Below are 24,427 nucleotides of genomic sequence, written 5' to 3' on the forward strand. Positions count from 1 at the left end.
TGTATGGGGACGAGCGATACATAACTAAGCATTGCTCCTTGCTGAACGTCGCTTGTTTTCATAGCCCATTTAGAGCCGTTTACTAAAACCTTATGTTATGGAAATTTAAGTCAAGGTTAAAGGAAATTGAGTCAAAAAAGTTCCAAGTCCTCCTGCTCCAGATTGTTAGGGGTGTGGTAGTGTTAAACACCAACTCAAGAGGCCCTACTGTATTTTAGTCTGTTCTATGTGTCCCCTCACATCTATATACACCATTACCCCTTTGGGATGAAGCCATTTCTTGATTTTTCATTTTCGTTTTTCACTTCCCGCATTCCAGGGGCCATAACTTTTTTTATTTTTCCGTTAATAGAGCTGTGTGAGGGCTTATTTTTTGCGGGAGGAATTGTAATTTATTTTGGTACCATTTATAGTTCCATATAATGCACTGGAAAACGGAATAAAAATTCTCTGATGGCTGAAAATGGAAAAGAATGCAATTCCTCAATCGTTTTTTGGGTTTTGTTTTTACGACTTTCACTGTGTGGTAAAAATGACAACTTATTTTTATTCTGTGGCTCAATACGATTACGGTGATACCAAATTTATATAGTTTTATTATATCTTACTACTTTTTTTGATAATAAAGTTTTTGTTCAAAAAAAAAATGTTTTGTGTCGCCACGTCCTGAGAGCCATAACGTTTTAATTTTTTCACCGATTGAGCAATGTGAGGGCTTATGTTTTGCGGGACGAGCTGTAGTTTTTATGTGTAACATTTTTACGTAAAACTTTTTGATCACTTTTTATTACATTTTGTTTGAGAGCTAAGTTGACCAAAAAACAGCAATTTTGGCGTTTTACATTTTTGTTTTCTTGCGGCGTTCACCGTATGCATTAAATAACTCTATATTGTAATAGTTCATGGATGCAGCGATACCAGTTTACTTTTTAATATTTTTTTATTTTTTTTCACTACTAAAAACTTTTTTTTTCACACATTTTATTAGCCCCCGAAGGGGTTAAGTAGTAGAATTACATTTTCATTTGAGAAATAACAGGTAAAACACGCAATGAAATTTCTGCGGTGTTGCTATCAGTGTGTGAAGAGTGGGAGAAGAGGGTTGCATTGACAATCCAACACAATGGGCAGCACTTTGAACACATTTTATAAGTGGTCAGAAACTTGTAAATAACTCATGAAAGAATAAAGTAACGTTAAAACCAAGCACACCATTGTTTTTCTTGTGAAATTCTCGATAAGTTTGATGTGTCACATGACCCTCTTCCCATTGAAAAAACTAAAGTTGGATACAAAATGGCAGACTTCAAAATGGCCGCCATGGTCAACACCCAGCTTGAAAAGTTTCCCCCCTCACATATACAAATGTGCCACAAACAGGAAGTTAATATCACCAACCATTCCCATTTTATTTAGGTGTATCCATATAAATGGCCCACCCTGTATATCCACTGTATGTATGTATGGATGTGTCATACAGCATTATCAGCTGATGAGACAATGGTGTCCCATTGGATGTAGAAAGACATATAAAGGCAATGGTAGTCCTCCTACCGCTACCTTCCCCTTGTCCCAGCCCTGGCAATTTTTTTAAATTTAAAAGTCAGGAGATTTTTTTATAAATAAAGCATGCTCATTACGTCTCTGTAGCCCAGGTCATTTTTCCACCACAAATATATTGATAAATCCGCCCCGTGGTGCTTAGAATTATAGAAAATACAGATTGGATCTAGGAACTAGAATATTCTCCACCATTAGTGTAACAAGTTATAAACTTCGTTTTCTGAAGGTGACCAGTAAGAGCAAAGATGCAGCAGAGGTCCCGAGCCGTCTGGATGGGAAAGGATTGATATTCATCTTGTCAAAAGATAAACTTGATAAATGCACTGTCTCTACCAACTTTTCTGCTTAGCCTCTCCCTGAACCCAATTACACTAACGAAATGAATGTGCTCTAATATGACAGAGTTTTCTTGTTGATTAAAGACTTCCAGGCTTTTTGCAGATGGCATACCTATAATTCACTGTAAAGATGGCTGGTTTTTATAATATAGCTCCCCTCCCCGTCCCTTCCGCCTTTCACTTTCTAGATCAGACTGAACTGGGTTTAACTAGGCCTGAATAATTTAAGACAGTCATTACATTCAATGTTTTTCCTTACTGTCAACTGTAAAATCCATACAGTAGCTTGAGGAAATCGAGCCTAATTTGAATTGATAATACGAAATGCAGAAAAAGTCATCTATTTTGAAGAGATCTCAGAGCAGATGCATGCTAAATCTTGTATAATGAAAGAATATGCCGATGTCAATTATGTAACTGAATGACTTTACAGTGGTTTTAGGCAATGGGTTAGCATTCTGCCTGATATTATCGCATAAAAAATACCCATCAAAAATTCTCATAAATATGGAAAGGGAAGCAAGATTACATTATAAATTTGAATGTTATGAATGTGTATGAATGCAGAAAGCCTGCCTCATAACTGAATAGTAAAAGGACCATATTTCAAAATTTACATACCGTTATTACTAGGAGTGTAGACGTAAAACACATTTTTTCCCCAACTGGGTTTTTATTTAGAAAACATGAGACCTGAATGCAGACCTTGGATTAATCTTGCAAATTTCTAGACACAGATCAAATTCCATCTGTTTGGATTTTTCGCACTTTCAGGCCAATCACAGTAAGGAGAAGTGAAGGACGTGTTGCCACGAAACAAAGTTACGTTTGTGGGTTTGGTGCAGTAAGGACCCAGTGTAATCCCGGATTAGATCACACTTGCCGGCTGTAGGAGGGAATATGGAAATGAAGGCTATGGAAGTGTAATCGCTCTTATCGCTCATCTACTTCCTGCCACTGTACCTGCGGATAACATATTCCAGACAATTGTTTTATTGGGACGCATACACACTGGCTTACATAATGCATACCTAGGCATATCCAAAACACTTAGGAAATGGCAGAATATTATATTGTTGTGGGCTATGGCTATACTATATCCTGTATAGTTGCTGGCAGTGAGGACAGCAGAAACTAAACTACTTTGTGCTATAGAAGGCAAATAAGAGATTTTCGAAAAAACAAAAAAAGTTTTGAAAAGCCATTAAACCTAAAGTCAAACTTTGTCACATCATTGTCAAAATAAGGTCCCACAGAAATTGTTGGAATGGGGCCGTACACAATATCACTTGCAAGTGAGTTTAGGAAATGGGAAGGCTATAACTAGAGATGAAAAAATCAATTCCACACAAATCGAATTCGGACCTAATTTCCCAAAAGTTTCGGTTCCGCGGAAATCCAAACCTTTTGGAGTTTGCAGTGCAAAAACGTTGAAAAATGGCGGCCACCAGCAAGCGTCGGTAGCCATTTTACAGAGTAGAGAAAATCAAGAGGAAAAAAGAGGAGATTGAAAACAAATACCATACTCACCACCTCCCCTGGTCCCCCATAGGGATGTGTCCCTGCTGGCCTCTTGAGATGAGGTTGTTTTGTCCCATGTGATCGCTGCAGCCAATCACAGGAGTCTGGCAGGGAAGCATTGCCACAAAAGACAAGTGGAGGGTGAGTATGGTATTTATTTTAGGGGTGCAATCAAACTTGGATACAGTCCTAGAAGACATCAGAAAGTCAGACAGATCAATCGGGGCACTTTGCGATTTGTGGCAAATTTATTCAGACCAAATCGTATTTCGGGGCTAATTTAATAGAATCGGCCCTGCAAACAAATTTCGGGAAATTCGCTCATCTTTAGTTATGACTCTTACTACTTTTATTCGTTACCCTATTCTTCAAAATTTTGTCTTTTGAAGGGCATTTAGATGCCATAGATAAGTACCCCCTTGTCAGGATCCCCCTCTATTAACCAGAGAGCCGCTAACAAAGATCAGCTCTCGCTCTGGCAGATCCGGCTCTTCCATATATCACATTTACATGAATGGCTCGCATGTAAAAGGGTCGCTTTGCCAAAGATGTCCGAAGTCAAGCTGAAAAGTGGTTGTGTTGAAGACATAACCCCTTTAATTTCTCCCTTGCCTTTTATCATTCAAAACAATTCTCAACTATCCTTGTCCCCTAAGGATCCTCCATAAGTTGAGGTGGTCTCCCTTTAGCTGCTGGTCCCCTTAGCAATTGCTATGTTTTCTACTCTGGTAATTACTCCCTTTCTTTTGTTACGTAAATTTTTCTGAATATTCTCAAAATGGAGATTTGTGAGGTAATAGAGTGATCGTGGAACAAGACATTTTTCCTCTATTTCCTGTACGTTATCCTATTGAAGAACACTAGTCATCTTCTCCTCAAATTGAAATGGCTGTTTGCAAGGCATAGATTATAGTCAAGTCAATATTACATAACTAGCGTTAAGGAAGACCTTAGGTTTAGTTTAAATTAAGGGTTTTCATTCAATTATGACATGTCAATAAGTGCTCTGTCTTCAATATCTACCATTAATTTCAATAAAGTCAATTGGAGGCATGGCCAGTCTGTTCTGACCATTGGTGGCGGTCCCATCACCTGAACCCCAATGATGTGACTTTTTACCATTTTCCCATTGGATGTGGCGCCATCACTATAGAATTCCTTGATCTCCTTCTCCAACATGTTTCACCTATGTAGGAACATAAATATAACCTAATTTCATTGTGTAAGGTCTATTTATTCAGTCACAAACTATTGTGAGTATTTTGATATGGTATGTCATATAATAGGCCACTATATAATATATTGTATATAATGTCCTATTATATCATATATCAGAATATTTTTTATAGAATAGTGCCCTATAGGTCACCTTCCGCATTAAGTGCTGCACATTATCTTACTTTAGGCAAACTGTGGATCTTCAATTCAATCCTACTTTATCTCTCCTATAAAATAGCAGCTTCTGAGGAGGTACAGCTTAAACATTACCATTCTTTAAACAAAGCTATTAGAATCCATATCCAGAAAGCTTTCTGAAAAAAGTTCCTATGAATTGTCACTTTCCATCTGCTCCTCATCAAGATTATTACTACTGTTCTAAGAATATGCTAAAATTTTTGAGTGTTGGGGCAAACGCAAGAGCCAATTTGCATGACAAGTGCTCATTTAGACTTTACTCACTCTTTCTGTTCCGTTATAAAATAGCAAACGATTACAAAACATTCAATAGCGAGGACATTTAGCATTGAAGCTTCAGAAACTAGATGGAAAGAAGATGCTGGTCAGTATATAAAAGTCCATACACGTTCATTCCACGGACTCAGGAAAACGTTAAATGGACACTAAACCTCCATTTGCTGTGCAACTATTGCAATCCATTGCTCCTTTTTAGCAACAATTTCTGGCTGAAGGTGGGTTTTGCATGGCCAAATTTCCTGGCTGGTAACATGTGCCAATCAAAGATGTATCATGTCGATCGCTGCTCGTTTAGCTCCCTTTACATGGAGCAATAGTTGGAATATATGGGGAGGAAAAAGCGTTAATACAGTTATTTGCCCACACACATATGAATCTTGTCGGTGGCATAGTTCTTGTTTACACGGAGGGATGTGCTGCCAACACGTGTACAGTTTTTTTGGCCACGTAAAAAAGGTATAATCCAATGAACGAGAATTTTCTCATTTGTCAGCTGCTCTGTTTCCCCAGGGCAGTGATTGGGAACAATTGTTCCTACAAGTGCTTGTTCGCCCGATCTATGGCCTGTGAAAAAGGGCCTTATCATATCCATGACCACTATTTTATCTCACATATCTCCAGTATTGGTTAAACAGGACCTGTCACCTCTCCTGTTATGTCTGTTTTAGTAAATACTTGTGGTATTCCTCTGTGATTCCTCCTAGAAATGTTTGAATGAATTGACAACTGGGTGTTACCATTCTCCTTGTCAAAAGGGCGTGTCCCTACACAGTCTGAGACTGTGATTGGCCAGTGTTAGGCTGTGTAGGGACACACCCCCAACTGGTATAACCCCTTTGTCAAGTTTTTTTTTTTCAATTTTTAGGAGAAATAACAGAGGAATAATACAGCTAAGAGTTCTAAGAAAAAATGCTCCAGAATTATTATTTTATGCGGAATACAAGTACTTACTAAAACAGACATATCAGGAGATCCCTGGGATGCCGGTTGTATGAAGGATCTGTTGTATCTCACTAGACCTAGTACAACCCTAAAAGTGACAGTTGTCCCTGTAACTGAGATGTTTTCTTTTGTAACTAGTGTAGTATAGTGTAAAAAACAGTATATAAAAAAATAAAGGTGTTCTCTAACCTTTTGGAAAGGCAGGTGTAAAAAAAAAAAAGAGAATTAAAAAAAAAGAGGAGGTGGAGTAAAACATAAACTAAAATAGTCATAATAAAGGTAAAAAAAATTAAAAAGACGCTGCCAACCCAAATCGTAACTACTGCCCTTCCTTTTCACCTAAAATTACTCATGCCATAAATCAAAGTCTCAGTATTGGAAAGAGGAGCCTATTTTAAGACTTTATTTTAAATTAACGGTACACTTCGAAAAAAAATGAACAAGCACTTTTTTTGCCATTTTTCCCACTATTTAGGTCTTAATACAGCTTAAAGAAAAAATAAAGATTGTAAAAAACTGTTTCAATCATTTATCTGTCAGTAAAAGCACTCAAATTGTTCGCTGTATCCCCTAGTGCAGAAGTTGCTGATTATGCATTTGGGCATTTGTCATGGCATCAATGACATCACAGGATTCCCTATAGCAGAGAGGACATGCAGAGAAGACACACTATGTGTCCTCTCTGCATGTTCCTGTATACAGATCAAGGGTAACAGAGATGTGATGTGCTGTAACCATATGTAATTGTTATCAGTGTTCTGTATACAGGGACATGCAGGGGACACAATTATTATGTGTTCCCTGAGCACCAACATTCTAAAAAAATTGTTTACAAAATTAACAAATAAAAATGGGAATAAAATAGAAAGTGAACCTTTGTGTTCCAAAGTAAAACTATAGAGCCCAAACTCTCCAAAACCATATCAGTATTAGGGTATGTGCACACACACTAATTACGTCCGTAATTGACGGACGTATTTCGGCCGCAAGTACCGGACCGAACACAGTGCAGGGAGCCGGGCTCCTAGCATCATACTTATGTACGATGCTAGGAGTCCCTGCCTCGCTGCAGGACAACTGTCCCGTACTGTAATCATGTTTTCAGTACGGGACAGTAGTTCCACGGGGAGGCAGGGACTCCTAGCATCGTACATAAGTATGATGCTAGGAGCCCGGCTCCCTGCACTGTGTTCGGTCCGGGACTTGCGGCCGAAATACGTCCGTAAATTACGGACGTAATTAGTGTGTGTGCACATACCCTTAGACATTCTGCGTGACATAAATGCATTTTACATGAACATCAGTTGCTCAGGCATATATATGTTTCAATCACGCAGAATATACGATACCCCAAACATATATAGATTTACTCTGGCCACCAATTTGTGTCTGTTACCCCTATTTGTTACCACTTTCCTGATTTTGCCCATTTTTTCCTGTTGCTGCCCACCTTTTTAAAAGGTGACATTTTCCTCTGGGCACCAAAGCCCAAAACACCTGCAGTCAATAAAAATAGGTATAAAGGAATGTTGTAAAAAAAGTAATACAGCCCATTGATGTCCATCTGTAGCATTGCCCAGGGTATGTGTAGCAGAAATATAAATAATATCATGTAATATAAAGACATAATTCAGTATATTAAAATTCATAATATGGGATCCTTTGAGGATTTTTAGCCTCCATGTATTTATCGCTTCAGACTCCTCCTTTAAGTTTCCTCCACACTTTATTTTTTGAAAGACAGCTTAGACAGAGAATGACATCTTATCTGTCAGAATGACATACGGGAAGCTTCTCTTGCTGCAGCTCAGCAAAGAGTAATTCAATATTCTAATGGAATTTCAAGATCTCCTCTGCAAGCGAAGAACAACTCTATTAACTGGTACACGTAAGAGCATCAAGTCCACAGGAGGAATCAAGGAAGAATTTGTAAGACGTTCGAAGAGTATGCATTAGGATTGCAAATTACATTGTATTACATTGCATAGCATGGTGATCAGTTTTACTTATGTGATGGTTTGAACACCTAAGGTCTCTTGCACACGACCGTTGTGCCACTCGGGTCGTTTTTGACGGCATCCGAGCGGCACCCGATAGTCTTCACAGACCCATTCACTTTAGCGGGTCAATAGGGTCCGTGAAAATTAGTCTGAGTCTCCGATCCGAGGAAAGATAGAACATGTCCTATCTTTCCTCGGGTCACTGACATGACTCGGACGGCGCAAACGGTCGTGTGCATGAGGCGGAGCATATACGGCTGTATTGGATTGATGGAATAAAGCACCTTTTCTAATTTTGCTACAACTTTTTGAGTGCTGCCTGTTTTTTGAAAAATATATACCTTGGGAGACTGTGGCCGTATCCCTGGTGGGCTTGCACCCTCATTTTTATGAGACCTGGACCTGGACATTTTTTGTGTACCTATATATGTGTGTGTATATATATGTGTTTATATATACATATATACACACCATAAAGAAGGTACCAGACAGCGTCGAGTTGGGGTTCCTTGGGCCCACCAGAGGAAATTATCCTTCAATACAGAACATTTATTCTTATTTTTTTTATATAATTTTATATTATTGTTGAATTATATTCCATACTGTATAACAATAAAAAACAACAAATATGTTCCAAATTAACATTATATTAAACAAAGTATTATGTAGTACATATCCCGAATTGGGTTCAAATATATAATACTGAAAAATCAACAATCAATATACAGAAAATGTAATTGCATAGTAATTGATGTTATCATTGTACACACAGGACACATCATCAATAAAACCTAATAGGTTATTTGTGAATTATCCCATAAGAAAAAGACTCTAATGATTGTCTCCAACGTCAGTTCCAAATGGGGTTGTCTTCTACTAGGCCTTTAGGGTCCAATATTGTGTCAGAGTCTGGGACCCTCGGAACATCATCTAGTATTCTGGTTGGCCAGTCCATCCCTCATACCAGATATAGATGATGTAACCCATAGAAAACGGTAATTTCTCTTGGTCTACTTGGAAGACATTCAAATTCTAAACATACATTTATCAGCATCTATTCTTACTATACATGCACCAATATGTATCCTAAGCAAGACATAAATATATCATGAAAAACCCCAAAAATGTCTGAACCAAAAATACACAAAAGTATTCCAGTCTTAGAAAAGTACAAATCCTTATTATCCCATATTGAGAACCCCCCCCCCCTTCAATGCCATACAATAGTTAAAAAAATACACATAAAAAAACGGAAGTTGTCAAAACATTTACTGATATCGAGGCTTGGTGTCTGGCACGCATACTTGCGGCCATGATGCGGAACATCTGACGTGTGACAACCCGTTTAAAGGGAATCTGTCAGCAATTTTGAGGCCTCATCCTGCTGATAGCTTGATATAGGGGATAGCATTGTAATGTTACCTCTTGTTAAACTGAGGTTCAATTCCCCCTAGAAGACCGCTAGAGCCATCACTCGTTGCGTAATTGCCCCAAATCTGCACCAACATTTGCAGGGGAAAAATTCTGCCACGTCTGAACATGGCCTAAGGATATCCAAGGAGCACTTGCACATCAAGTTCCCGCCTCCGTGGCACTTGCAACTGCAACGTCGGGAAAATTAAATATAAATTTCTCGGTCATGCAACTTGCAACTCATGAAACATAAGATATAGTTACAACGCCCTCACCCTCCCCTATATAGCGCTACCCCTTTAAACCATTTCCATCCTGCAGTCTGGAAACAACTTCCTAGACTCCAATTGTAAATACTTTGGCAGCTTTAAAACTTTTAATTTGAGATTAATTCTATAAAATGAACGACTGTCAAGACTGACGCCTTTATCCCTATTAAGAAAGGGGTTTACTGCAATTTAATTTACTTAGTATTTAATGCTCCAGACACTTACAGATCTCATTTTACTTCCATTGTAAATGTTTGTTCCGCATTTAATGAATAATTCACAGAATATCATAAAAATAACATGATTGTGATATATTTCTGTAGCTAGACTTAACAAAATTAGGTTTGCCACATATGTTCAGTCTATTAACAGCAGCGTGTCAAAAAATAATTTACTAATAAGTCTTCCATTTAATCCTCTATCATTTTTTTGCCGCTATCAGATGAGATTTAGAAAATGTAAAACCGTGTATTCCCACTGTGACAAAAGTGCTAGAGGAACACTATAGACGTAACTTTCAGATGAGAAATTGTCTTTATAAGCAGAACTGACAGCTCACTTGGATCCTGTTTTTGCTTTTTAAATAACAAGACAATGTAATTTTTTTAGCCCCTGAGCCCAGAAGTCATTTTTTCCTCGGCTGCAGTACCGGTGCACCAATATATTTAATGACATCATCAAATGAAGTTAAGGTTGTCACAGTAACTGGACTTGGCAGATTTTTTCTTTCGCCTGCTGAATATTTACTAAAGTAACATAGGTTGAAAGTGAAATACTTTTTTGAAATCATTTGCTCGCTGAACAGATGTGACCCAAAAGAGGTTAGTGACAGACAGAATAGATTTTTATTACATCATAGCAATACTTTTTTTAAAGTCGAACAAAAACTAAAATATTATTGCTGATGTATTGTGACAGAAGGTAAATTGCAGCGTCTCAAATGTTCGACGTGTTTATATTATTCTTGTTTAGTTAGGCAGGGTTTGGCAGGTTCTTGACTACAGACAATTTTTTTTAACAAAAACTTCAAAAATGTCCACATTTTATTTTAAAATAATAACTGAAATCTTTTCCAACTGTAGCATCTTCTTTATTTTCCTTTTATCATTAATTATTGATTTCGGGAAGATAATTTTTTATTCTTTAACAGTCTGTAGATGTATACATCTTCTGTAACATATAGATGAAAGAAATGAAAATGCGGCACTCACCCGTTTGCAAATCTTTTTAACTTTATTGTGTCACCTTGGCGAGGATAAAAGCATTACAGGGAGGACAGCTAGTTGTAGGTTACAGCCTGTTTCGCGCTGGAGATTGCGCTTCTTCTGTAACATACTTCATACTTTGGGCGATCACAACAATCAGCCATAAATGTTTTAATCTCATATACTATGTCTTCTATTCTGTAGGGAAAACATGATATTAAGTGCGTTGTCTCATGACGAAAACCACTATCCATATGCCCTATTAGAAAATATGTCCCCCCTCTATGCGCCAGAGCAGGGAGCTCCTCTGTAATAGCAGCTTCTGCCCTGGTGGACCCAGCCTTTCCATACATTTCATGAACAACCTTTCATTTGCTTGGCTGCCATACAATGCAACATTTCCCCGTGCAGCAGCCAGAAGCGCCTTCCCACGGCAATAACTGCTAGACACCAGGGGTTACAGATATCGGACCGCCAGCTTCTATTCAGAAAGGGGTTTTCATAATGAGACGACCCTTTTAAGCCTTAGTATCATATGACAGGACTGGCCACCCTCAGGGACAGACAGAGAATGTTTCGGGCCCCCAGGCATTAATGGTCATGGATCCCTTTCCAACCACCATAGTACACTTGATTTGGGTTAATAAAATATATTTGAGGAGCACTGATCACTTGCATTTTTAGGAATACTCTAACTGACCAAGGGGCTGGGGTCCCTCTCCTGATATGGACTCTTGGGCAAAGCCCTATTGCCCAAAGGACTTGCTTTCACAATAGTTTCTGAGGTCCATGCTCCTTTTTTTTTTTTTTTCCATCGATGGGATTGAATTACAGCAGATGGAAGATAGAACACAGATAGTCATAGATGTTAGCATCTGTTTGGGGGGAGTAGATAGCCGCCTTTGGCAGTATTGATGTGGGGGTTCAAGTTATGGATTTCAAAAGCCTAAGATAAGAGAGGGATGGAAGTGTGGGATGGAGCCAGGAGAGAAGCAGGAATCAGTGGACTCGACTACAAATGCGTTGGCCAGCAGGGCCTGCATTGGTGAACTGTACATGTGTGTAGAGGCTGAGGGTGGATGAAACATGGAATATGTATTATAAGTAAGAATGCTAGGGATTAGTGGTATTAAGGGGGGGGGTGACAGGAGGTAATTCAATTAATGATTGTCCATTCAACAGATATCACACTAAACTTTAGGGATCGAGGGTGGAGGGAGGCATTCTGAATTCTCTGCCTTGGGCACCTTGTCCCTCCCCTGCACCTGCATACACCCCTTAGAGAATTTAAGGATGCAATGTTCACATTAATGCTTGAATTTTTTTATATACTTACCTTATCAATGAGGGCTCCGCAGAAGAGGCTGTGGTTGTCATATGGTCGCTTTGTTTAGTGCACACTGTTTTTATTATGTTGTTTTTTACATCAATTTAAGAGAAACTATATAGATATTTTTTTTCTATAATATTTTATAATATTTGTAATAAAAATAGTGTTAATAATAATCACTAGGATGCTATAATCCTGTATCTGCACTGTTATCAGAGCTCTTCACGGTGTTTAATGCTGGGGCAAACAGGGCAAGACCCAACCTCAATGTCATGTCACTTACGACGGAGTCAAATGATTGACATGGTTTCCAGTTTGCACCTGGGACTTTGCAATTCTCACAGCGACTTCACCATCACCCTCTTAGTGCCAGCTGCATGTTATTTCCTTGAAGTCTACTCTGTGGGGGAGACTGAGATTCTGTTTTCTCAGATTTAGTGTGGATCAGTTACATTTTCTCTGGCCATTCTATTACCTAGCAGGTGCTTCTAACAAAACAAAACAAAACCGTAGGGCTTAATATTTTACTGTAGTGCTGTAATAAGTGGCGGTCTCTCGAAAAATCTAGGACAAGAAATTTTCATGAAAAAGTACTTAGTGGTCAGTTTTCGAAAGTTAAGTTCTTGAATTATCCAGAGAATGGCAGGAGAGACTGTCAAGCAACAAAATAGCAAGAAAGACACAAAGTAAAAAAGCAAGTAATTCATATGTAACATTTCTGCAGCTTTTGCGTAACAATCGCTATTGAAAGGGGAATTTATTAAGCAAACTAAGCTTTGTGGCAACATTTTTTGCTGTTCCGCTGCCCCCGCCACTTTTAAGGAAGGAGCCGGGGCTTAGCAGAAGGAGGAGTCCCACTCGCGGCCTGGCGCAATTACTATAATTTATGCTTGAAATTTATATAGACAATTACGCTTATAGCTGGCGAAGATTAAAACTTATGCCCATAGCTGGAATAGATTTTCCTTTCTGGCGTGTGGACGGACGAAGATGCATCATATTTATTAAGTAGCATGCGCCCCTTAATAAATTTATCGTATCTTACCCCTGAGGCGTCCATTCTTACACTAGTGTATGAAACACCAGCATAGATTTTTTTTTAATTACTTTCATAAATAATTTTTGTAAAGAAATGGGAAAAAAATATATGGTTTGTTATTTCAATCACACAATGGTATTGCTTTTTGCAATTTTTCTTTCCAAAATTCATTGTGTGGTGTAAATGGTATGTTATCTTTATTCTATGACTTGTTACGATGGCATTGATACTTTATATATATTGTTTTTATAGTTGACTATTTTTACTGAATAAAATAATTTTATCGTTGATCGACGATTGTTAATAGGTGATAAACACGGTCGATATTTGCCCATGTAAAACCAACTAACAAAATAATGGCTCTGCAGGAACAAAAAAAGACCCTCCAGAGTGGGAGCTGCTCTCGGCATGGGTTCTCTGCTCTGGTTAATAGAGGAGGGTGCAAAGGACAAATGGAAAGTGGTTGTACTGATTGGACAACCTCCGTAAGTATGCCCATGGCTTCTATAGTGATCCGGACTCCTTTTTGGCTCTGCATTTAATTCCTCTCTTGATAACAATGGCCTCCTGTAGTAGGACTCAATCTTTATTTCTAAAACAAAACCATGAATTTAAAACATAATTTCACCTGTAAATACTAGTTTCCATATAGAATTAATTTTCATTAAATGTTGGATTAGGACCGCAACACTTGGACACTTAACTAATCACCATAGAAACCTATGGCTTAAAAACAATGCTTAAAATGTTTGTCCGGCTTGAGCAAATTATTGCCATTTTTTTTATATAATTGAAAGTTATAAAACTTTACAATATACTTTCTGTATTAATTACTCGAAGTTTTCAAGATCTCTGCTTGTTGTTATTCAGTAGGAACAGTCATTGTTTACTACCAGTAGAAAATATTCTGTCCATGGTCATGTGATGGACAGCCAGGTGCTGGGATCGTTACAGGGTCATGTGATGTACACACAGGTGCTGGGATCGTTACAGGGTCATGTGATGTACACACAGGTGCTGGGATCGTTACAGGGTCATGAGATGGACACACAGGTGCATGGCTCGTTAGAATTACAGTATACTAGTATGTATCAGAGTTGTGTCTTTTAATAATCCCAGCACCTGTGTGTACATCAAATGACCATGGACAGAATTGGATCCACTGGAAGTAAACAATGAATGTTCCTACTGGACAACAACAAGCAGAGATCTTGAAAACCGTGAGGAATTAGTACAGAAATTTTAAGGAAAATTGTATAACTTTTAATGATACAAAAAATGACATTCATTTTTAGAAACCGGGCAATACCTTTAACCTATTTTACATTGGCCCTAAATTATAGCTGTATTACAATTCAGAGCTGCATTCAAAGTTCTGCTAGTTTTAATTGGAAACAGTCAAATAGCTTGTCATCAAACACATTCCTAACAACTTAACTGCACTCCTATTATGCCTTGGGGGTGTTTGTTTTTCCTTCTTCAGATTCTGTACAGTGTCTAGTGGAAGAAAAGAATGCTGGGTGAATTCATCTCTGAAGCCTGTCGAATTGTGATTGCAGCTCTCAGCTTAGACCCTGTTCACATCTGTGTTGGAGGCTCCATTTGGGGAAATGCAGATTCCATCGAAAATACCGGGAACAATATTGCAGCATGGGTTCTGTTTGAAGCAGGTTATCTCCATTGTTTAACCAGGCCTGTGCTTCTGGTATTTTCGTTGTTCTGCTCCTCTGACGAAGCAGAACAACGGAATGCCGAACGCATATTTGAACATGGCCCTACCGGCGACCCGTCACCTCTAAGTATATGTCTATTTTAGTAAATATTTTGTATTTCCCATGAAATAACAATTCCGGTACTTATGTTCTTAGAACTTTGCACTGAGCCATTCCTCTGTTATTCCTCCTAGAAATTGTTGGATAACATAAGAAATAAGTGTTACCATTTTCCTTGTCAATGAAATGTGTCCCTACTCTGTCAGCACTGATTGGACATGGTCAGTCCTTGTAGGGACACGCCCCCAACTGGTAACACCCAGTTGTCAATTTATTCATACATTTCTAGGAGGAATAACAGTGGAGGGGCACATCGCAGAGTTCTAAGAAAATATGCTCCAGAATTGTTATTTTATGGGGAATACAATTATTTACTAAAACAGGCAACCTAGGAGAGGTGACGGGTCCTCTCTCAATACAGGCTGTAATTCAGGACCAGACACAACGATCTACATAGGAGCTGTATACACAAAACGATAGGATATATATAATCAAGACAATTTGCAAATGTATTATTATTTATTTTAACAAAAGTGCACATACCCTTTAAACTAGTTCTGCCTGACAATTTTCTAGCAGTTTAGTTCTACCTATTATTTATTTATAAGGATGACAATCTTGCTTTTTGTACAATGCAAATATAGAGCTGAATATTTGAATACTCTATATAATGTACAACTGATTACAGATGATTAATACAGGAGTGTGTTTCCTCTTAAAGAGAACTGGAAAATTCAGTAAATTCAGATTTCTGTCCGTAAAAACTTCAAAGGGTCAATATTTAACTTTATTTAATCTTCTTGTAAAACACAGTTTACACATGGTGTACAGCAGGTCCCGGATCATGTTTCTTCATCCTCAGAGTCAGATTTTATAGTTCTTTATAGTTAAGTCATTAAAAGTCTCAAGTCATATAACAGGATCAAGACTGCGGGAAGGAGCCTCAGGAGGCGCCCAAAAATACCTGAGCTTTGGATGAGTAACTCACACATAGGGAAGATGTATTAAGACCGTGTCAGTCTAAACAAGCAGGAGTAAGATGCAGCAAATTTATTAAGAGGTACACACTTCCTAATAAATTTGTCACATCTTCGGCTGTCTGTGTGCCACTGAATAAAACGTATGAAAGCCAGGAGCTGGCGTAGATTTCCGCTACAATTTACGCCAGTTTCTGGAGTAAATTATGGTAAATGCGTTGGGCCGTGGGTGGCCACACCCCTTTCATTAAGCCCCACCCATATTTTGCCACCTTTGGCCAATTTGCGTCATTGACTTCCCCCACTGTGTATAAGAAAGGTAAGGTGATGCTTTTTAGTACAGATTTTTCTATATCAAACATGATCAGAATGGCCAAGAAGTTATCTGTGTAAAATGAAATGTTATGTAACTTTTTAATATATTTTGTGCTTTAATTCCGTGAGTTTTTAAATATCACTGCTTGCTGTAAGTAAATGGAAACATTATTGTTTCTTTTCTGTGGCAAATAACCCCGCCCTGATCATGTGTTGCTCACATAGCTGCACGATTTGTTAAATGAGACCTCCCTAAGATCTCTGTTTGCCATCTGTGAATATCATTTTTTTTTGCTTACATTTGAAGGCAGAAACCTGCCCTGAAGCTCCTTTTCCTCCACTAGAAAAAATTTGCTGCTTAATAATTGATCATTCTGGCAAAAAAAGCATTATCTCATGCTGTGCAGGAACTATATAAACGATGAGAATTAAGTGCGAATTTATTCATACAGTGAGATACTCCATCTAGTATAGTTACATTAGAATGAAATGATCAGTATTTGCCATTGTGCCACAAACTCTACTTTCATGTTAGGGTATGTTCACACGGCAGCGTCTGTAACGGCTGAAATCACGGAGCTGTTTTCAGGAGAAAACAGCTCCGCAATTTCAAACGTAATGGCAAGTGCAGGCGCTTTTCGCTGCGTCCATTACGGACGTAATTGTAGCTGTTTTTCCATGGAGTCAATGGAAAACGGCTCCAATTACGTCTCAAGAAGTGACAGGCACTTCTTTGACGCGGGCGTCTTTTTTACGTAAAAAAAATTACCGTCGGCACAGAACATCGTAAAGCCCATTCAAATGAATGGGCAGATGTTTGCTGACGCTTTGGAGCCGTATTTTCGGACGTAATTCGGGGCTAAAACGCCCGAATTACGTCCGTAAATAGGGTGTGTGAACCCAGCCTAACTAGAGAACCTACAGGTCTCTGACGCTTATGAGCAGAGCTGTAATTTCATACCCCAGAGCCCTAATGCAAAATAACTGGGCCTCCCATCTACAATGTGCCATTTATAGTACTAGTGTCTTCGTATGTGGCAGATGGACATTTGGACCCCCTTAGACACCAACTCCTGGGTGCGACTGCTACCTTTGCAACCCCTACAACTAAGCTCCTGCTCATGGGCCCAGATGCCACTGCACCATTTGTGGAAAACCAATGTTCAAAGTTTTATAGAGTAGAGGTTTCCTTGGCAAAAAGGAAGACATGGTGTCCTCTTGTTGTTGCCACAACACCTCCCACTTATTCACTTGGATTGGGAAGACTAGCCTAGAATGAGTACACCTTCCACAAGCCCATCAGCTGCTGCCGAGGTTAATTCTACGGGAGGTATTCCCTTGTTTCCACATCTCTAAGATTTAAAAGCTCTATATACTGTATATACCCTGTTCATCTAAAGTTAATAACATCGATTATTGCATTATAATGGCGTCTGTGAAAGGGTGGGAAATATAAGACGGCAAGTGATCAGTCAGTTCTTGAAGCTGATGTGTTGGAAGCAGAAAAAATGGGCAAATGTAAGGATCTGAGTGACTTTCGTGAGGGCAAAATTTATTTATGGGATGTGCTGGAAAAACAAGTCTGAACCATGGAGGCCGAACCTCACAACTTACAGGACTTAAAGGATCTTCTGCTAACGTCTCTGGTACCATATACCACAGGACATCTTCAGAGGTCTTGTGGAGTCTATGCCTCGACAGGTCACAGCTGTTTTGGTGGCATGAAGGAAACTTACACAATATTAGGCAGATGGTTTTAATGTTATGGCTGAACCGTGTGTATATATATATATATATATATATATATATATAATATATATGTACTGAATATTCAAAATGACTGATTTGCAGCCTCACTGTACCTCTCATGTCGTCATTATGTGGTCACACTGATGAGACCTGCTGTAAATAGTAATGTACTGGTCATTATAAAGCTTTGCGAAACTTAAAAGGTACTGCAAAATCTGCAGTCTTAAAAACCTGAACATTCGAAAGAAATACAATGGAGCATAATAAATATGGCGCACTTTATGCACATCACTTTTTTTGGTGCAATTTGAGCCAGAATTCTGCCGCATTTTGCTTAGCAAATCTCCCCATTGTCTTTTGCTCAATTTTAATGACTCCGTAGTTCACAGTCACAATGAACTCTGCATGAGGAATAATAACCCACAGGCATAGGAAATTCTAACGTCTGTGCTTCAGATAATTTCTGCTACGTCTGTGAATGAAAGTGGCAGTGGCTTCACTCATGCGCAGCACAGGAAACGTTCACCTCTTTTAGCCACTGATTGAAATGGGGGAGAAATAGGGTCCCCTGCGGCTCAAAGCTGCATTACCACAGTCCATATCACAGGCTTCTGCACCGTCAGCTATCTACCCTCTCCCTCTCTCTTTTTTTTTTTTTTTTTCCTTTCGCCTCCTGTCTCTCTTTGCTTTATTTGTTGGAGAAAAGGAAAAAAAAAAAAAAAAACAGGTAGAATAAAACATCCATGTAAAATTCAATTTCCTTTGAATCTCTTTGAGAGACGAGGTCTGAGATTGAGTAGATAACCCCAACCGTAATTGCCTGCACCCCTCCTGTTTGCTGAAAAGGTGAGATCCATTTTTCAATTACCTATCTGCTGTGACAGCGTCAGGCAAGCGAGCTTAGAAGAAGAGGATGGAAGAAGAGAAAGGGAGAGGGAGAGAGAGGAGCCAACAAGCGCTTTTGTGTCAATCCCTGGAAAACGGGAGGCACGATAGATGCGGTCACAGCTCCTACCATCAATATCCTCTAATATAAATGTCAGTGATGCCATTTTACCCACAGCCATTTCCCACACTGCTGATTACATTATCGTATAATAGAGGGGAGCCGGTCTCGCTTCTTTTCTCTCTTAACCCTCCTTGCGGTAATATGTCAATAGCCTGCCTCCATGAAGCAAGTCAATTTTCTGCAGGCTTGGCAGTGGAATAAATCTGTCGGCTATCTGGAGAGTCAGAGATATTTATATACACTGCCTGTGTGTCCTCAGCAGAATTGAATGATTTTCAGCCCAGACTCAATAAGGGGAGAATTTAAAGCAGTCCCAAAGCTTGGCTCCCAGTAACAGCCTTACACGTCCATTTTCTTTACCTTAACAGAAAAGAGAGAATTATATCTGGATTTATATGACAAGTGTGGCTACCAAACGGTGTAAGATAAGTATGAAGAAAAAAGAGTTCAATTCTGAGTGTTTTGTTCCTGTTCCTGGAGCCTTGGGAGATGTGCCAAAGCTGCCCTGACATTGCTCGATTTTGTGCTCTGGATGGGCCCAGTTTCAATAGGAATCGATGGTCGCTAAAATTAATTTTTAAATCTCCGAAAAGGGGAATGTGTTCTAAATATATAGGTTGATCTAATACTAAGGTCAAAATGGCCAATGACTGGCTACATTGTCTTAGTAGATTTGCTCTAATATGCAGTTAAAATAAAGATATTGTCCGGGATTAAATAAAAAAGTCTTATTATTTTTCTAAAAATGTGCCACACTTGTCCATGGGCTGTGCCTGGTATTGCAGCTCGTTCTAATTCTAGTAAATGAGGCTGAGCTGTAATACCAGACACTGCCCATGGACAGACAGTGTGCTGTTTTTGGAAAAGAGAATAAGCTGCAATATTAAACAATGGACAAGAGAGGCGCTGTTTGTTATATAAAAGCAGATATATTTAAAATGCTATTAAAAAAAAGTATTTGCCCCCTTACAGATGTCTACTAATATTGAAATTAAATTATAGAGGAAGCTTTTGGATGCCGCTAATGGAGGTTGTCGGTAAAAGGTGTATAATCATTTTAAGATTACGGGGGTAGTTACTAGTTCATGTGGGTGATATGGGGGGGGGGGGGTTGATAACTTTATTTCTTACATAAATTCAGAAATTTAGCAAAAAGTGTGTTAGATGTTTATTCAGGTTTCCTTGACAATGAGACCTCCCCCAATGTCGAGTATGATTGTCCTAGTATTGAGTAGTTTAATAAAGAGCTGACTGGGTACCCATAAGTTACTGTTACCCCATTGATCTCAATTGAGGACCCTAATGCTAATGCTCCCCAATTGTTGTGACCCTTTTATAAACTAAATACTGGAAAATCTCCAGATTTTTTTTTCTTTTAGGGAGTCAATGGGTGGCAGGCATCATAGACGGGGGCCATAACAAAAAGCAAAATGGGACCCAAAAAAGTTTCTGGTTTTTACCCCCCAGGACAGAAGTTTCTTGTGTTTGTTTCTCGCTCCACACCCCTTTCTATGACTTTTGGCAATTTTGAGTCCTGCACAGGCTTTGGCCACCCAGTAGCAAAGGGGATGCGAGTAACTAGGGTTGTCTCTATCTCTCCAAGGGCCCTATTACCCCATAGTCTACCTTTATGGTATATATGCCCTTGAAGGCAATAGATAAGGATGAGCCTCCCTTCCCTGTGACAACCATGGCTGACGGAGTCTAACAGTCGCTCAGGAGAATACAACATGCACAATTACTGATTTATGGCCCTTTCGATCATAGCGGCCAAAGGCAGCACAATCTGTCCTGAGTTAGGGGCCTTTATACAGAGTTGCTGCTGAGGAGTGGAAATTGATTATAGCCGCCTTTAATGTCAAAGGGTGTAATTTATTATTGTGCAGTGAAAAATGCTAAATAGAAAATGTACTGTTATATCTAGTAATTAATACAGCCGTGTTCTTAATAGAGACAGGCGCATACTTTGTGCTCCCCAACAAATTTCAATAAAGGCATTCACTTTCCATGTTTCGTTAGTTTACTAAATCAGAGCGCAATTTTAAAAACAGCAGGTTGTAGGCATTGTTACTGTCAGCTGATGCTGAATCAAATCATTGCTTACATTTACCAACTTTATATATCACCCAGATATGAATATGGTTTGTTCTTTATCCCTAGATATGATCTATTCTTCTGTAAGGAAGCAGCGGAAATAATTTCAATCAAGTAGATCCCTTTGATCTGGAATTGGTAGGACCCGATATATGCCCGACTACAATACATTGTGGAATATCAGTCATTTAATAGTACATACGTTTAAGGGTAGACCGAATCATGAATGGTTCTCTCTGGTCAGTCTTTTGCTTTTAATAACATGTATAATACCGCACCCGTAGAAGTGTATAGCCCCATACTGATATCATACGGTATACTGAGATTTTTTCAACAGTCGGAATCCAATAGCAAAAAATGTGCCATGCTCCATCAGAGGCCTTATTACAGAGGTATCCTCCTGTAAAGGCTGTATTTCTCCGTTATTTGGTGCTGTATAAATGCACCATACAGAAGCATACAGTTTGGCTGCGGCTCGGTAGTATGAAACCATGGGACTTCAAGTTCCACCATACATGCCAAGTGCACGCAGCTCTGCCATGAACATGAGGCCTAACAATCAATTCTGGGCTAGAAACAAATGCTGGACTAAGAGAATTTCTGAATTATTGGATGCAGTGTTGTAGGAATTGTACTACATATACATTTGTGTACCTTGACCTACTAAATCCAATGCAATTTGATGTCCTGCATGCATACTTTTCTTCTACCAGTAGATATTTGGTGTGAAAAATGTAGTTAAATAATTAGCACACTCCGATCTAACAGATGGTAGGAAGAAATCCAATCTCCTTAGCCCGTGCCGAAATCCATGTCAAATCTGATGACAATGCGCATCTTCTGCATGTAAATTGAATTTCCGCAATTTTCTGCGCTAATTTTAGTTCCTTGTAGACAATTCTACAGCTCTTACAGTAAAGAATCATTTGCACCGAAGGAGTTTTCTCCATTTTTCCTCCAGTTCTACTACATTCATATGAATTGTCCTACATGAATGATCCAAGGGAAAAAATTTTTATTAATAAATTATAATATTTGAAGTAAAGTACGTTTTGCACACGTATGTGTCAAGAAATAGAATTGATCATAGGTATTCTTAGTAAGGATACCATCATCACCAATTTAGGCATCCTGTACACCATTCGCTTGGATATATAAAGCATCAATTTTTTGATCATATGCTTGGGAATTAAAAATGGAATTCATTTATTATGTACCAACTGCTATCATATGAACATCCTAAAATGACGGATTTTGCAGAAAATCTAAATTTAGCCTTGTCTGAGAATTTTTAATTTAGCCACGATGATCAATTCGACCGCCCCTATACAGACGTCACAGTGACATCTCCTAAGCGTGCCAGAAGTTCCTCAACTTTCCAAGTTGACCACGCCAACTGATTTGTGCTGATGACAGGGGGAATCATAGAACTTGTAAGTGTATGTTCACACGCTTAACAAAAAACGGCTGAAAATACGGAGCTGTTTTCAAGGGTAAACAGCTCCTGATTTTCAGCTGTTTTTTTAAGCAACTTGCGTTTTTTGCGGCGTTTTTTACGGCCGTTTTTGGAGCTGTTTTTCTATTGAGTCTATGAAAAACTGCTCCAAAAAAGGCTCAAAAAGTGATATGTACTTCCTTTCACGAGGCATTTTTTTTATGCGCCCGTTTTAAAAAAAGTAAAAAACGCCCCGTGGGAATGGAACGCCGTTTTTCCCATTGAAATCAATGGGCAGATGTTCAGCCCCCGCATTTTTAGCCATTTTTCGGGGCGCTTACAGCCTGTTAAATGGCTGAAAATAGATTGTGTGAACATACCCTGAGGGTATGTTCACACGACCTATTTTCAGACGTTTTTTAAGCATGTGAACATAGCCTAAGAATGGGTGGGTGGCATGAATAAGCAATAAGTAATTTTAGCTAACAAAGAATAAATCCGGAGTGCTTCGTTGAACAATATTTTAATATTTATATCTATATGTCGACTACATAAAAATATATTTTGTGAATACATTGTATTACTTACTACATATTGTACTGGCTGGGCCGTAACTATAAGCAAGGTAGCTACCGTGCAGACATAGTAGTTGAATACGGGCCCTGGCCTCTAAGGGGACCCATAGGTCCCTTTGCCACATAAAAAGACACCAGTATTATAAATGGCACATGGTAGCTTGGGGGACTATCATAGATTTTGTATTGGGGCCCAGGAGCTTTAAGTTACGCCTCTGTGTATTGTTCTTGAGTTACAGTATTATAACCCAGAGCAACATTCAGAATTCTGCTTGCCGCTGCTGGAAGCAGTTAACTGTTAATCAGGGAGAGGCAGAAAGAGCGGGGAGCCACCACAAAGAATCACCTCCACTCTGGTGGACTCATTTTCCTGTAGTAGCCTCTGCAGCGGAAATGTTCAGGCATTTGCAGCTTTCCACAGCAATTTCAGCTGAACACCTTAGCTGCTGAACGCATGGCCACCAACTTATCACCAATGGGTCGGCAATTATAAAAAAAGGAGTGTCCCTGTTGGGCAATACCCAACTGGGCATTCTAAGGTAAGGTTGTGGACCTCCATCATTTAGCCAGGGGAAAGAGCGACTATAAGATTGTGTCTATCTCTCTCTGGAGGACCCTACTTGTCTGTGCATTAAATGGTCAGCCCATTGGGCACCGTGAAATGCTTAATTTCCCCTGTGGTGGAGCTGCAGGGAAATTGAACACTTTCTGCTTTGTTCCCCACAGATTACAATTGACCAGTTTATTTTCAAAGGACCCATCTAATAAAAGGGGAATGGTTATGGGACGACCCCTTTAAGCCACAAGACCTTAAAGAGTCTCTGTCACCACATTATAAGTGGCCTATCTTGTACATGATGTGATCGGCACTGTAATTAGATCACAGAAGTGCTTTTTATTTATAAAACCGATCATTTTTGACAGTTATGACCTATTTTAGCTTTATGCTAATGAGTTTCTTAATAGACAACTGGGCATGTTTTACTTTTTGACCAAGTGGGCGTTGTGGAGAGAAGTGTATGACGCTGACCAATCAGTGACCAATCAGCGTCATACAATTCTCTCCATTCATTTACACAGCACATAGTGATCTTGCTAGATCACTATGTGCAGCCACATACACACAAACACTAACGTTACTGAAGTGTCCTGAAAGTGAATAGAGATGACTACCAACCAGGACGCG

The sequence above is a fragment of the Rhinoderma darwinii genome, chromosome 11 (genome assembly GCF_050947455.1).
Source record: "Rhinoderma darwinii isolate aRhiDar2 chromosome 11, aRhiDar2.hap1, whole genome shotgun sequence".
Lineage (NCBI taxonomy): Eukaryota > Metazoa > Chordata > Amphibia > Anura > Rhinodermatidae > Rhinoderma > Rhinoderma darwinii.